Consider the following 17019-nt stretch of genomic DNA (forward strand, 5'->3'; position numbering starts at 1 on the left):
CCCTAAATATGGGAGGACCCTCAGCAATTGGCCGGGGACTCCTTAGGATGGCGCGCGCTGCCCCTTTAAGAACTGCGCACGCCGACAGCAGGCTGAGAAGGAGAGTGGGGAGCGCGGAGAGAGAGGAGGTGAGAGGGACGGCGTCTCTGCTGGGGAGGAGGCAGAGACGCCGAGGCTACAGTACCCCCCCCCTTTACGCCCCCTCTTTTTTAGGCCAGAAAGGAATTTTTCAAGGAGAAGCGGGGCATGGATGTTCTCCCTGGGTTCCCAAGTTCTCTCCTCAGGGCCAAACCCCTTCCAATCCACCAGAAAAAAGGTTCTCCCTCTTACCGTCTTGGTGGCCAGAATATTCTCTACCTCAAAAACGTCCTCAGCAGCAACCGGAGCAGGAGGAGTACCTGAATTATTGGAGAAAGAGTTAAAGACAGCAGGTTTGAGGAGAGAAACGTGGAAGGAGTTGGGAATGCGTAGGGTGGGTGGAAGCTTCAACTTGTAGGCCACAGGATTGATCTGTTTAAGTACCTGAAATGGACCGATGAACCGAGGACCCAGTTTGTAGGAGGGTATTTTGAGCCGCATATGTTTGGAGGAGAGCCAAACCTTGTCTCCCGGACGGAATTGAGGCGGATCCAGACGTCTTTTGTCAGCAAATCTCTTCATCCGCTCGGAAGACTGGAGAAGTGCGGACCTGGTATTCTCCCAGATAGTGGAAAAGTCACTGACCAGGGACTCCGTAGCAGGGTTGTCCACAGAAACGGAGACGGGAAACGGAATCCGGGGTTGTTGGCCATAGACAATAAAGAACGGGCACTTGGAAGTGGATTCGCTCTCATGATTGTTATAAGAGAATTCGGCCCATGGCAGGAGGTCCACCCAATCAGTATGGTGGGCATTGACAAAGTGCCGGAGGTAGCTGGTAAGGATCTGGTTGATCCGCTCTACTTGACCATTGGACTGAGGGTGGTAAGCGGAGGAGAAATCCAGGGTGACATCCATCAGCTTACAGGTAGCTCTCCAGAAGCGTGAGGTGAACTGAACCCCTCGATCCGACACGATGTGGAGAGGTAGGCCGAAAGATATGGTGAAAGAAGTCTTTAGCTAGCTCAGATGCAGACGGGACACCAGGCAGAGGAATGAAATGGGCCATTTTAGAAAAGCGGTCCGCGACCACCCAAATGACTGTACAACCAGCAGAAACAGGGAGATTGGTAATAAAGTCCATAGCGATATGTTGCCACGGGGCAGCAGGTATGGGAAGAGGCAGGAGATGACCGGCTGGTAAATGTCTGGGAACTTTGTTGCGGGTACAAGATGAACAGGCTGAGATGAAGTCTACCACATCCTTACGCAGGGTAGGCCACCAGTAATGCCGGGTAATGAGCTGGAAGGTCTTCTTTTGGCCAGCATGGCCAGCTAGTTTAGAAGAATGGCCCCAGCGAAGAACCTTCTCACAGTCTGGAACCGCCTCAAACGTCTTACCGGGTGGAAGACGAGTTACATCCAAGGGGGCCACATTCATCACCTTGGAGGGATCGATGATGTGCATAGGCTCCTCCTCTTGATCGGAGGGCAGGAAGGATGGGGACAAGGCATTGGCTTTGACATTCTTGTCCGCCAGGCGGAAATGCAGGATGAAGTCGAAGCGGGCAAAAAACAAAGACCACCGGGCCTGACGCGGATTGAGTCTTTGGGCATTCTGGATATATGCCAGATTTTTGTGATCCGTATAGATGATCACCGGGTATAGAGCCTCCTCGAGCAGGTAGCGCCACTCCTCCAGCGCCAATTTGACGGCTAGCAATTCTCAGTCTGCTATGGAGTAGTTGCGCTCAGATGAGGAGAAGATTTTGGAGAAGAAGCCGCAGGTTACCATTCTCCCGGTAGAAGATTTTTGGGTGAGCACCGCCCCGGCTCCGGAGGAGGAACCATCAACCTCCAGGTAAAATTGTTTATTACAGTCCAGACGGTGCAGTACAGGGGCAGAAGAGAAGGCTTGCTTTAAGGAAAGGAAAGCCTCCTCGGCTTCGGGCGACCATACTTTGGGATTTGCTCCCTTACGGGTGAGCGCAGATATGGGAGCCGTCCGGGACGAGAAGTGTGGAATGAAGAGACGATAGTAATTGGCGAAGCCCAGGAATCGCTGAATCGCCTTCAACCCCTCCGGACGGGGCCATTTTAGAACAGCAGAGAGTTTCTCGGGATCCATTCGCAAGCCTGTATGGGAGATAACATAGCCCAAGAATGGAAGAGAGGTCTGTTCGAAGAGGCACTTCTCGTATTTAGCATAAAGGTGGTTCTGCCTGAGCCTAAGCAGGACCTGACGAACGTCCCTCCGGTGTGTGGGAAGATCCGGAGAGAAGACCAAGATGTCGTCCAGGTATACCACCACGCTGGAGTAAAGAAGATCACGGAAGATGTCGTTGACCAGTTCTTGGAAGACGGCGGGAGCATTGCAGAGACCGAAGGGCATCACACGGTACTCATAGTGACCGTCCCGGATATTGAATGCCGTCTTCCACTCGTCTCCTTGCCAGGTACGGATCAGGTTATATGCTCCACGTAGATCCAGCTTGGAAAAGATCCTGGCGCCTTTAAGGCGATCAAACAACTTGGAGATGAGTGGCAAGGGGTATTTATTCTTTACCGTGATCTGATTGAGTCCTCTATAGTCAATACAGGGACGTAGCGAGCCATCCTTTTTTTTGACAAAGAAGAATCCGGCTCCAGCTGGGGAGGTAGACTTCCGGATGAATCCCCTAGCCAGATTCTCTTCAATGTACTCAGACATGGCCCGGGTTTCGGCCGCAGACAACGGGTAAATATGGCCACGGGGTGGAGTGGCGCCAGGTACCAGGTCGATCGGGCAATCATATGGCCTATGAGGGGGCAAAGTCTCTGCTTCCTTTTTACCGAAGACGTCAGCATAGGACCAATAAGGAGCCGGAAGACCGGGTAAATTAGCTGGGGTAGGTGGTGGACGAACCGGACGAACCGAAACCAGGCAGGTCTTGTGGCAGGCCGGCCCCCACCGGAGTACTTCACCGGATTGCCAGTTCAACACGGGTTCATGTGTCTGGAGCCAAGGTAGGCCTAGCAATAGGGAGTGAGAGAGTCCGGGTAGCACATGAAAGGAGATCTCCTCAGAGTGCAGCATTCCCACCTGCAGGGTTATGGGTTCCGTGACAAGCAGGATGGTCACCGGGAGGAGTCTTCCATCCACGGAGGCGACTGACAATGGTTCAGCCAGAGACTTGGTGGGAATACGGTATTTCTCAACCAGGGACTGGGCAATGAGGTTTCCAGCAGCTCCAGAATCCAGGTGGGCGAGTTCAAAGTGACTTTTCTCTCCCCAGGAGATAGAGACAGAGAAAGTCAGAGATGGAGAGGGCTTAGTTTTGTCTAGGGCGACCTCTCCGAGCGGTCCTAGACACCGGAGTTTCCCGGCCTCTCCGGGCAGGAACGGATCAAGTGCTCCTTACTGCCACAATAGAAACAGCTCCCCTCGGCTCGGCGTGACTCTTGGCGAGATTTGACCATCTTGGTCTGGTCGATCTGCATGGGCTCGGGTGAGTGCGCCCGGGGTGTGACAGAAGAGGAGACTGGTCTCTGGAAAGTAGGAGCAAGGCGGGGGAACCTTCTCTCACGGGTGGTTTCCTTGGTGCGTTCCTGAAACTGGATGTCAATCCGGGTAGCCAGCGACACCAGGTCATCCAGGGTGGTAGGAATGTCCCGTCCGGCGAGCTCGTCTTTAATCCGACCGGAAAGGCCCTCCCAGAAGACGGACACCAGGGCCTCGTTATCCCAGGCAAGCACAGAAGCGAGGGTGCGGAACCGTATGGCATATTGGCCCACGGTGAGACTCCCTTGGCGGAGACGTAGCTGAGAGGAGGCTGAAGAGGTCTGACGTCCTGGTTCGTCGAAGACTTTCCGGAAAGCAGCGAGGAAAGACGATAGGTTGGACACCAGGGGATCCCCTCTCTCCCACAGGGGATTTAGCCAAGCCAGTGCCTCTCCTGTGAGATGGGACATGATGAATGCCACCTTGGCCCGGTCGGAGATAAACTGGTGTGCCAAGAGTTCAAAGTGCAGGGTGCACTGGTTTATGAAACCACGAGCCAAGGCGGGGTCTCCACCAAAACAAGACAGTGCAGAAAGCCGGGGACCAGGGTCGGATACCATGGTATTGGTGGGTAGCGGAGCTGCCGGGGTGCGAGTCGTGCAACTAGAGGCGGGTCCTGGTGGGGCAGTCAGTGTGTCCAGGCGACACTCCGCAAGTGGTTCAGGATGGACTCCTGTTGGGATCTCTGACGGGAGACTTCGTGGTAAAGGTCAGAGAGCGAGGGAGCTTGGGTGCCACCGGGTTCCATGGCCCGAGCAAACTGTTACGGGTCCGGGTGGTGGAACCTCTGTGCCGGGGATGCAAGGAGGGACCCAGAGGGGCGTGACTAAGTATCAACCCGAACTGACCCCTGGTCGGACGGCGGCTAACGACTCCGTGACCAGGGAGGATCCGGGCAGAGGGACCAGGTGCACCTCTGGGGACGACCTTGTAAGAGAGCAGGTGGCTCCCACGGGTCAGATGGCTGGGACTCACCGGTATAACGGGTGGGCACGGCAAACAGGCAGAAGTCTCTGGTTAGCTGACGGGTGGTCACGGTACGTGACAGCAGAGCGAGTAGTAGTCTCTAGGTTTACCAGGCAGGTGGTCACAGCAAGTGACAGCAGAGTCTTCAGGCAGGCTGGCAGGAAACAGGCGGGTGCTCCGAGGTGAGCGGGCAGACAGACAAGGCTGGTAACAAGCAGGTAACAGGTTGGCACTCCCAGGTGAGCGGGCTGACGGACACAGCAGGTAACAGGCGGGCGCTCCCAGGTGAGCGGGCTGACGGACACAGCAAGTAACAGGCGGGTGCTCCCAGGTGAGCGGACTGACAGCCAAGGCAGGTAACAGGCAGGTAACAGGTGAGCGCTCCAGGTGAGCAGGCTGGCAGGCTCGGCAGGTAACGGGCAGATAACAGGCTGGCAGGCAGGATGAGAAGTCAGGCTAGCAGCGGGACCTGAGGGCTGAAGCAGAGATAAGAAACTGTGCAACAACTTTGCTCGGGCACCTCCATTTTGGAGGAGGTGCCCTAAATATGGGAGGACCCTCGGCAATTGGCCGGGGACTCCTTAGGACGGCGCGCGCGCCCTAAGCACAGTGCCCGGGGAACTGCACGCGCCGACAGCAGGCTGAGAAGGAGAGCGGGGAGCGCAGAGAGAGAGGAGGTGAGAGGGACGGCGTCTCTGCCGGGCAGGAGGCAGAGACGCCAAAGCTACAGGACTGCGCGCGGCGACAGCAGGCTGGAAAGGAGAGCGGGGAGCGCGGGGAGAGATGAGGTGAGAGGGACGGCATCTCTGCCTGGAAGGAGGCAGAGACGCCGAGGCTACAACTGGTGGCCTTCCCTGCGCAAGGATGTTGCGGACTTCTTCGCGGCTTGTTCCTCCTGTGCCCGTAACAAGGTTCCCAGGCTCCTTTCATCCGACCGTCTTCTTCCTCTTCCTGTGCCTTCCGCTCCATAGCAACACATTGCAATGGACTTCATTACGGATCTCCCTGTTTCTGCCGGTTGTACGTTCATTTGGGTGGTCGCTGACTGCTTTTCTAAAATGGCTCACTTCATCCCTCTGCCTGGTCTTCTGTCTGCATCTGTGCTGGCTAAGGACTTCATCCGTCTTCCTTCTTCATGGCCTACCTCTCCACATTGTGTCTTATCGTGGGGTTCAGTTCACTTTGCGCTTCTGGAGAGCTATGTGTAAGCTGCTGGATGTCTCCTTGGATTTCTCCTCTGATTATCATCCTCAGTCCAACGGTCAAGTGGAACGTATCAACCAGGTCCTTACCAGCTTTCTACGGCACTTTGTCAACGCTCACCATAACGATTGGGTTGAGCTCCTGCCCTGGGCCGAGTTCTCTTATAATAACCATGAGAGCGAGTCTTCCTCTAAATCCCCGTTCTTTGTGGTCTACGGTCAACATCCCTGGATTCCGTTTCCTGTCTCCTCTTCAGTGGACAATCCTGCCGCGGAGTCTCTGGTCAGCGAATTTTCTGCTATTTGGGAAGGCACTAGATCTGCACTTTTTCAGTCCTCCGAGCGGATGAAGGAACATGCTGATAAGAGACGTCTGGATCTGCCTCTATTCCGTCTGGGAGACAAGGTCTGGCTCTCCTCCAAATATGTTCATCTCAAGATACCTTCCTATAAGTTGGGTCCACGGTTCATCGATCCGTTCCAGGTTCTGAACCAAATCAATCCCGTGCCTTACAAGCTGAAACTCCCGGTCACCTTACGGATTCCTAACTCCTTTCATGTATCCCTCCTCAAACCTGTTGTCCTTAAATCTTTCTCTGACGATCCAGGTACCGTTCCAGCACCAGTCTCTGCTGAGAACGTCTTTGAGGTAGAAAACATTTTGGCCACCAAGAGGGTAAGAGGAAAGACTTTCTTTCTTGTGGATTGGAAGGGGTTTGGCCCTGAGGAGAGGTCTTGGGAACCCAGGGAGAACATTCATGCCCCTCATCTTTTAAAAAAATTTCTTGAGGCCTAAAGAAGGTGGGGCATAAAGGGGGGGGGTACTGTAGCATCGGCGTCTCTGCCTCCTGCCGGGCAGAGACGCCGTTCCCTTCACCGCAGCGGTCCAGATCCGGCGTCTTCTGGCTCCCGTCTTGCTGCTACTGTGGCGCGCACTGCGCACAGCCTCCCGGGCACTATGCTTAGGGCGCGCGCACGCTCCCTCCCTCTTAAAGGGGCCGCGCACGCCGTCCTAAAAAGTCCCCGGCCAATGGCTGGAGGACTTCCCTTATTTGAAGCACCTCCTCCAATATGGAGGTGCCTGTGCAAGGTTGTTGTTCCGTGTGCTAACACTTGCTCCAGCCCTCAGGTCCCGCTGCCTGTCAGTCCTGCGTGCCAGTCTGTCTGTCAGTCCAGCCTGCCACACTTTCTAACAGTTCCGTCCTCCAGTCTGTCTACAGTTGTGTCCGCCAGCCTGCTTACCTGGAGCACTTGTCTGTACCTGCCGTGCCCGCCAGCCTGCTTACCTGGAGCACCTGTCTGTACCTGCCGTGCCCGCCAGTCTGCTTACCTGGAGCACCTGTCTGTACCTGCCGTGCCAGCCAGTCTGCTTACCTGGAGCACCTCCCTGTTACCTGTCGTGCCCGCCAGCCTACCCGGAGCACCCGTCTGGCTATCTGCCGAACAAGTCTGCTTTTCTACCCGGCCCCACTCATCAGCCTTCCTGCCATGCTCATCCGCTGTACCGGTCAGTTCCTGCCATCTGACCCGTGGGAGTCACCTGCTCTCACACAAGGTCGGTCCCAGAGTGGCACCTGGTCCACCTGCCCGCTTCCTCCCTGGTTCACAGAATCAACTAAGCCGCCGTGTGACCTTGGTCGGGTCGAGTAGGCACTTAGTCACGCCCCTCTGGTCCCTCCTTGCACCGAAGCACCGAGGTTCCACCACCCGGACCCGTAACAGGGTGCATTTACATCATACTTTTCCCCGGAGATTCGCAAGAAAAAAGGTGTGTTTTTTTGGTGGGAAAAAGAGACACTTTATTGGGACCTGTCCTTCAATTCCTAAACAAAAGGAGACTCGATTAACTCTAGGTAGTCTGGAGTTGAATAAGCAAGGAGTGCATTTGTTACCAACCTGCAGTTCCTGGTTTGTACTAACAGCAGATGTGGTGCTAGAGAGCAAAACAGAGAAATTTTCTGTGTTTGTTGACAGTGGAGCCAGTGTCAGCATGGTTGATGCTGAGTTTGTGAAAACTCACGGTCTTGCTTGCTGTACTTTAGCTAATCCTATTTCCATCTTCGCCATCGACTCAGCTCCACTTGCACAGAAAGCATTTACTCAGATTGTAAAACTGAGGGTGGGGTCGGTTCATTGTGAAATAATCCCTTGTTATGTCCTGGACAGTCTTCCCACCCCAATTGTTTTGGCTGGTGAAACATAATCCGTTGGTGGATTGGCAAGTAGGGGAGATTATTGAATGGGGAGATTACAGGCATGAGAACTGTTTAGGTATTTCCCTTGCTACAGTCTCTACGGAAATATTACCTGCTTTTCTGTCTGGTTTTGAGAATGTTTTTTCTGAGAGGGGGTGTCAGGATTTTCCTCACCATCATTCATATGACTGTCGTATTAACCTGACCCCCAGAGCTAAACTACCGAAGTCCAGACTGTATAATCTTTCTGACCCTGAGAAACAAGCCATGAAGGATTTCATTGCGGAAATTCTGGAGAAGGGACACATTAGGCCTTCATCTTCGCCTGTGGTGGTAGGGTTCTTCTTTGTGAAGAAAAAAGATGGCGGTCTACGTCCCTGTTTAGATTTCTGGGTATTAAATCAAATTACCACCCGAGATCCATACCCTCTTCCTCTGATTCCTGATTTGTTCAGCCAGGTTGTAGGAGCTAAGGTATTCTCCAAGTTACATTTAAGGGGAGCCTACAATCTGGTTAGAATCAGAGAAGGGGACGAATGGAAAACAGCGTTCAATACCCCTGAAGGGCATTTCGAGAGTCTGGTTATGCCTTTCGGTTTGACCAATGCACCTGTGTATTTCAGCATTTCATAAATGATATTTTGAATCATTTGGTGGGGAGGTTTGGGGTGGTCTATCTGGACGATATTTTGGTTTACTCACCTGATTTCGAGACACATCGGGGGCGTGTTAAACAGGTGCTCCAGATATTAAGGGATAAGAAACGTTATACCAAACTAGAAAAATGTGTTTTCGCCGTTCAGGAGGTGCAGTTTTTGGGGTACTTATTGTCATCTTCGGGTTTTCGGATGGATCTGGAGAAGATCCGTGTAGTCCTTGATTGGACCCGTCGCGTGAACCTGAAGGCTCTACAACGTTTCCTGGGCTTTACTAATTTTTACCAGAAATTCATCCAAAGTTAGTCAGTAATTGTGAAACACCTTACTGACATGACTAAGAAGGGGTCTGATTTTTCCAAATGGTCGGATGCCTCCCTCCAGGCTTTTTCTTCCCTAAAGAATTATTTTGCCACTGCACATATACTCAGTCAACGCGATGTTTCCCAACCCTTTATTGTACAAGTTGATGTGTCGGATGTGGGGGTTGGGACTGTGTTGTTTCAGGGTCCATCTGTCACGCACAGTGTAGGAAAGAGAAAGTGCGACACGAAGGGATGGGGCGAAGGGAGTCTAGACGCTTTGGAAAGGGGGAAGTGGAGACCTACTAGGCTACTTTGCAATCACCCTGGCTTCCCTACTCTCCCTATATTGGTTGGTCACCAATTGCCGCACAGGAACCTATCCCTGTATTTCCCTAGTGCTTGGCCCTGGATAGGGAAGTGGGGGAATGAGCGCTAGTCGATCCCCACTGACAACTAAAGACAGCAAGGGGAGACAGACACTGGGAAAGTAGTTTAGCTTGAGTCGACTTCAGAGAGATGGCATACACATCCTCTTAGCACCAGAGAGGAAGTAAGAACTGCACTTGCTCCAAGCCTTCACAAGGGGTCATGTGAATATCACCGGCACCTCCCTCTAGCAACAGCCAGTATTTAAACACCCAGCCTGAGTGTCAATTAGCCGGAGGGAGGTATCCGCTTGATCTTAGAGTGAGACAGCTAAGAAGGTGTCTGTAATGCCAAACAAACAGATCTTCTGCAACCAACTGCAGGGAGACTGTCTGTCACTTCTGACACACCCATGACACCGTCCCCTGGTAAATGGCGTCCATGCGCCTTCTTTTCTAAAAAATTGTCTTCGACTGAGAGAAAATATGACGTGGGTAATAGGGAACTTTTGGCGATCAAATTGGCGTTCGAAGAATGACGACATTGGTTGGAGGGTGCTGTCCATCCTATTACTGTCATTACTGACCATAAGAACCTGTCATATCTCCAGTCAGCTAAACGTCTCAACCCTAGGCAAGCCAGATGGTCCATGTATTTTACTAGGTTCAATTTTGTTATCACTTTTCGTCCAGGGGTCAAAAATGTCAAGGCTGATGCTTTGTCCCTGAGCTTCCCTGGTGGCGGTGACCATGAGAACCCTGCCCCGATATTATCGAAGGAGGTAGTCATTTCGGCACTGTATCCTGAACTGGAGGGTGAGGTGTTGGAGGCTCAGGGGGATACCCCTGCCTCCTGCCTTTCAGGAAGGTTATTTCTACCATCTAATCTGCGCCGTAAAGTAATTAAGGAACATCATAACTCTGTGCTTGCAGGTCATCCAGGTGGTCAGGCAACCGTAGACCTCCTCTCTCATCGTTTTTGGTGGGCGGGTTTGCATCAGGATGTGATTAAACACGTATCTGCTTGTAGTATTTGCGCGCGTTTTAAGGTTTACCCTTGCGTCTGGTACTCTTCTTCCGCTACCTATCCCTAGTAGTCCATGGACACACTTGTCCATGGATTTTATTACTGACCGGTTTCTGCGGGCAAAACTGTGGTTTTGGTGGTTGTAGATAGGTTCAGTAAAATGGTTCACTTTGTCGCATTACCTGCACTTCCAAATGCCAAGACACTTGGTCAGGTGTTCATAAATGAGATTGTGAAGCTTCACGGGGTCTCCTCCGATGTGGTGTCAGATCGGGGGACCCAGTTTGTTTCCAAGTTCTGGAAGGCATTCCGTTCTCGACTGGGGGTGCAGCTGTCCTTTTCCTCTGCCTTCCACCCTCAATCGAATGGACAGACTGAGCGCGTCAATCAGAATTTGAAGACCTACCTTAAGTGTTTCGTCTCCGAAAATCAGGAGGATTGGGCATCCTACTTACCACTGCAGAATTTGCCATTAATAATTATCGTCAAAAATCCACTGGCAGGTCACCGTTCTTTGGTGCATATGGTTACCATCCACAGTTTGGCACCTTTAGTGGGGGAGGAGCTTCGGAAGTTCCTGAGAAGGAATGTTTTGCTTCATCACTCTCCACGGTGTGGCAGGGGGTTCTAAGTAATTTAAAGATCATGGGAGACAGGTATACACGCATGGCTGACAGAAAACGCTTGCCAGGTAGGGACCTGAATGTGAATGACTTTGTGTGGTTGTCTACCAGGAATATTAAGTTGAAAGTCCCTTCCTGGAAGTTGGGACCTAGGTTTATTGGTCCCTATAAAATAACTGCCGTCATTAACCCAGCAGCGTTTCGTCTTGAGCTTCCTCAGGCCCTTAAGGTACACAATGTTTTCTACAGGTCCTTACTCAAGAAATATGGGGAACCTCTTGAGCCATCACCCCTACTGCCGCCCCCTGTAATGGTTGATGGTAATCTGGAATTTCAGATTTCGAGGATTGTAGATTCTCATCTCCAGTGCTGTTCCCTACATTACTTGGTGCACTGAAAGGGTTATGGTCCAGAAGCAAGGATGTGGGTTTCAGCATCAGAGGTGAACGCTCCCAGGTTGGTTCATTCATTTCACACCTCTTATCCTGAGAAACTCGGTCCTGAGTGTCCAGAGGCCACTCGTAGAGGAGGGGGTACTGTCACGGGTGTGTCAGATGTGACAGACAGTTGCCCTGCAGTTGGTTGCAGGACATCTCTTTGTTTGTCATTATAGACACCTTCTTAGGAGTTGACTCACTCTAGGACCTAGCGGCCACCTCCTTCCTGCTCTAATTAACACGCTGGCCTGGGTGTTTAAATCATTTCAGTCTGCTTTAGGGCAGCGCAGGTGATATTCATAAGTTTCCTTGTGAAAGCTTGGAGCAAGTGCAGTTCTTTCTTCCTCTCTGGTGCTAAGAGGATGTGTGTACAATCTCTCTGAAGTCGGCTCAAGCTAAGTTACTTTCCCCCGTGTCTGTCTACCTTGTTGTCTTTAGTTTTCAGTGGGGACTGACTATTGTTCCCTAGCCAGGGCCTAGCTCTAGGGAAATACAGGGTTTTAGGTTCCTGTGCGGTGATTGGTGAGGAACCAATATAGAAACGTTAGGGGAGACAGGGTGATATCAGATCAGCCTAAGAGGTCTCCACTCCCTCTTTCTCTAGTGTCTGGGCTCCCTTCCCCTCATCCTTTCGTTTTGCATTTAGTCTTTCCCACACCTTGTGTGACAACCCACCGTCCATTACTCAACTCCTTACGTTAGCCTCCAAAGCCACCTATATAGTCTTATGGACCCCATAACACTCCACACTGTATGATGGCCCCACGGCCTTTCACACAGCATGATGGTCCCCTGAGCAACTTATACAATATAATAGCCCCCTATACAGTATGATGCCCCCTACAGTTCCTTCACACAGTATGATGGCCCCCAAATTTTCCTCATTCAGGATGATGGCCCCCATACAGTATGATGGCCCCCAGAGCCTCCCACACGGTATGATGTGCTCACACAGCCTTTCACACAGTGTGATGACTTCCACAGCCCTTCAGTTAGTATAATAACCCACACAACCCCACTATGTATGTTGGGCCCCACAGTCCCCCACACAATGGCTGATGGCCCACACAGTATGATGGTCCACAAAGCCCCCTCTCCCACATCATGTATGCTTAACATCACAACCCCACATACAGTATGATGTCCCCCACAGCCCTCCACATAGTATGATGGCCGCCACTGGCCTTCACATAGTACCATATTCCCCACAGCCCTCCACACAGTATGATGGCCTCCACAGACCCTGACACAGTATAATGGAACATAGAGATCCCCACACCATGTATGATGGCCCTCACAGCCCTTTGCACAGTATGATGGAATCCACTGCTCCTCCACATTATGTATGATGGTATCCACAGCCCTTCATACAATATGATGGCCCCCATATCCCCTAAACAGTATGATGGACCCCACAGCTCCCCAACATGTATGATGTGTCCCACTATTCCTCACACAGTATATTGGCCTCCACAGCCCCCCACACATGTCTGATGTTCCTTGCACACAATATTATAGAACTCATGATGTTGCTGACAGCCCCTCACACAGTAGGATGGCCCCCAAAGCTCCCCCCTCACAATATATGCTAAACCCTACATTCCCACACACAGTATGATGTAACACACAGCAATCCACACAGTATGATGACCCCCCCCCCACAGTAACATGTCCTCCATACAGTATGATGTGCCCACAGCCCCTCACAAAATATTATGGCCCACACATCCCCTGCCACCATGTACAGTGTGCTGGACTCCACAGACCTAAACACAGTATGAGCTCCCACCACATCATGCATGATGGCCCCCATAGCTCATCGCACAGTGTAAGTGAATGGGTCTGCAGCAGCCGACCGGAGGGTCAGAGGCACGGTACAGGAGGGCAAAGACAAAGCGTGGTCAAACTGTCCGGGGTCGGGGCAGGCAGCACAGGATCAGTAGAAACAGCTGGAGTCAGGAGTCGAGAGGTCAGGCAGGATGGGAAACTAGCTGGGTCAGTAACGAGAAGCAGAATACTGAGAAGCATGCACAAAACAAACAGGTTAGGAACCAACATTCAGGCAGGGAGAGGTGGGAGGAGCTGCCTTATATAGAACCTGCTTGAGTGGGACAGGCTGGGGAGCCAGATCTCTGCAGGATACAGCAGGGTTATGTTCCTGCAGAGACTGGCCATGGCTCCCTAGGGCCAGTTGGAAACACCATGCTGTAGCAGCCATGCAGGGGAGTGCATGAGAAAACAAACTTTAGCGGAACGCCCTGCTGCGAGGAGAAACAGCACTGGAAGTAGGGCAGCGCTGAAGAGCCATGCAAGTTGCCGCCATGACAGAAACATGGATATCTCCCAGTTCCATAAAAACAGACACACCAACCAGAATCGGATCAAAATTGGATAACAAACTCATATGAGAAATGGAATGATTTTCATGAATGTGAAAATAACTAATAACCATCCCCTCTGTGTCGCCACATAATAAAATTGCCTCATTTATGCCTCCAGAAAGAAATATTGAACGCTTTTGTGGCACCCCAGGGGTCCGGTTGCCACAGTGGCCTTGCCTCCCTCATAAGGGGCGATGCCATGCCTGGAAGCAAGGAGGGGTCCCCTAATCAGGTTTACCAGCATACAACACTTTCCTGGCTCCAGACCAGAAAGGGGAGCTCCTCCCTTTCAAACTGGAATCTGGAGGAGGGGTTAGTAAGAGTGAGCAGAGAGGAGTTGGAGACAGGAGAGTGACGAGGAAGGACCTGGGGAAGGGAGCTGTGTACAAGCTCACCCCAGAGGAGAGAAGCGCAAAGGAACCAGACACCGGAGTCCGTGGTTGTGGGGCACTGAAGGCCCAGCAGCAGAATCCGAAGGGCAGGAGACTTCAGGTCTACTGGCCCCACCAGACGCCCGGCGACACAGCAGCATCATAGAACCCTGCACCGCCACGTGGGAGCGACACATAAGGAAGGCCCGAGCTGCCTGCCATACGGGTGAGGAAAAAGACGTTTTACTCAGGGACAAGGGCCGCAGCATAGCTTCAAGCAGCGGGGCCAAAGAGATTAGCGCAGAGGGAAGGCCTACAACTTCACCTGGCGAGGTGGATCCCCAACTTGCTTCCAGGCCGCCCGGACCTCTACTACCAGCTAGTACCCGTGCCCCGGTCAGCTTAACAAACCACAAGTAAAGATAAGAGGAAACCGCAATTAAGCTGTGGACTGGTTATTATCTGCGGCATCACCTGCAGTACACCGCACCAACCACATCTACCTCATAAAATCACCATCTACTGCCCTGGAGCTAAGCTCTGCCTGTGGAGAGCTGAACCAACTCTGCTGTGTCACCATCAGCTCCAATGGATCTGCAACGCAGCGGCGGCCCCATATAGCCGCAAACCACAGGTGGCATCACGAACATTATCTCTAAAAACTTTATTTCCCCTTTTACCTTTCCCTTTAATTGACCGCCCTGGACCACGGACCGGGTCACCGCCACCGTGACATCACCCAGCATCGACCGGCCCGGCTACCGAGTGCCCCACGGCCCAGGGGACGCGTCATACTTGTCGTCACGAACAGGATTTGAAGCCCGGTATAGCCGGGTACTGTGTGCCATAGACTTTGCTGAACTGTATCATCACGTCATTTGCCATCAGCGGAGGGGAAGCAGGAGGCCCCGATCCGGAACCACCGGGTAAGAGATCCCTCTAGCCTGCAGAGCAGCATACTGGTACGCCAGCAGAAACCCAGGACCTGGCTGAGGTTCACTAGGGGGGAGGAAGATGCCCAACCTGGGAGAGGATTCAGCCACGGGCGCGGCCGCCGCCACTGTAATGCCGCAATCAATGCCATATATACGGGGGGCGGCGTGGTTGCCCCAGTACTCAGGGAAGTCGCACATCCTGAGCGACTTTGGGGAGAGACTGCGCAGTTTGTCCCAAGTGTACCCCCTGTCTGAGGAGCAGAAAGTCAGCATCCTTATAGGCCAGCTAATTGGTGCAGCCCAGAGGGAGGTGAAGACCTGGCCGAGCAGGGACAAAGGCACTGTTAAGGAAATACTGGCCCAGTTGAAGGATACCTTTGACACCCGCACAGCAGCAGACTATGCTCTAAACCTGCAGGAGGCGCTGCGGCCATTAAACAGGTAGACCCGACAGTGTGCGAGACGAGGACAGATTGCTAACTGAGCAGTTTATCGAGGGGCTCCTGTCTAACGCTCACCGGTCACAGCTGCGCATTATGGCTCTGCAAAACCCTGATCTTGCCCTTGATGGCATCCCGATGAACCCTCAGGGTTCCCAGGTGACAACGATGCCATATATCCTTTTCAAACGATACTGGACTGATTCAGACATTGCCCGCAGTCCAGATGAACATCTTAACATCTATGACAGCAATGGTCAGCCCTTGCCTCAGGTGAGGTATAAAGAGGTGACCATAAAAGTTGGCCGAGTAGAACTGCCATCACAAGGAATGATTATTGTTGATATTGATCGCCGAGAAAGTCATCCTATGATAACTATAGGCTCCAATGTGATAGAGAATTGTCTTAGGGAAATTATTGTTTTGTTGCAACAGGTTGCAGAGACTGCCAGTTCCAGTCAGCCGCGAGTTCTGCAGAAGAAAATCAGAGTCCTGATGCAGAGACAACAGGTAGAGCTGTCTGGAGGAGAAGTTGGTGTTAGAACCCTCCTGTTAGTTTTTTCTTTCTTGTGTTTTGCGGTCACGTGACCATCTGCCTATATATTCCAGCTCCGCCCTTCTGGCTTTGCTGGACTTCAGTGTTGTTTGACTGTTTTGCTAGCCTGGTGCTTCGGTGCCTATCTCTGTCAGTCTGCTTGGTCCTCTGGGACCTCTAGTACTTTTTGTCAGTTTGTCTTTTGTGTTCTACAACAATTTCTGTTTAGGAGGTGTCCCATTTTTGTCCCAGTTCTTAGTTCTTTTAGGGACCCCTCCTTTAATTCTATAAATCTTCGTTCAGACTAGCCGAGGACGAAGGCGGGTCTGTTCACAAGGAACAGGCAGCCCGCTACATCGTAGGGATTCAGCTTAGTCTTACTGTAGGGACAGCTTTCCCCTATCTTTCCTTAGTTCTTGTTGCAGATCATAACAGTATGGTTTCCGTCCAGGAGTTGGCTCAACGCCTGCAGGGATTGTCTCTGGAGGTGGCCGAGCTTCAGCAACACGTGAGTAGCTGTCCTGGAGCGCATTTTGTCGAACCCAAGGATTTTTTTTCCTTTAAAAATGCTTGTTTGTTATATTTTTGTTTGAGACCAAGATCCTCTGGGAATGAATCACAGCGCATTGGTTTTATTATGTCACTTTTGCGCAAAGAACCACAGGGTTGGGCCTTTTCTCTCCAGCCTAATGATCCGTGTTTAAGTTCTGTTGAAGAATTTTTTTCTGCTATGGGGCTATTATATGACGATCCTGATCGAACCTCATCTGCTGAATCAGAACTTAGACGTTTGAATCAGGGGTCTAATGATGTTGAAAATTATTGCACACACTTCAGGAGATGGGCTTCAGAAGTTAAGTGGAATGATTCGGCGCTGAGATGTTTATTTCTTGCTTTTCTGAGTGAAAGGGTTAAGGATTTGCTAATTGCATTCCCTGCACCTGAGACTCTGCAGGAAGCTA

Source organism: Phyllobates terribilis, unplaced genomic scaffold (genome assembly GCF_046119375.1).
Source record: "Phyllobates terribilis strain yellow unplaced genomic scaffold, ASM4611937v1 Scaffold_1__5_contigs__length_1240528914, whole genome shotgun sequence".
Classification (NCBI taxonomy): Eukaryota; Metazoa; Chordata; class Amphibia; order Anura; family Dendrobatidae; genus Phyllobates; species Phyllobates terribilis.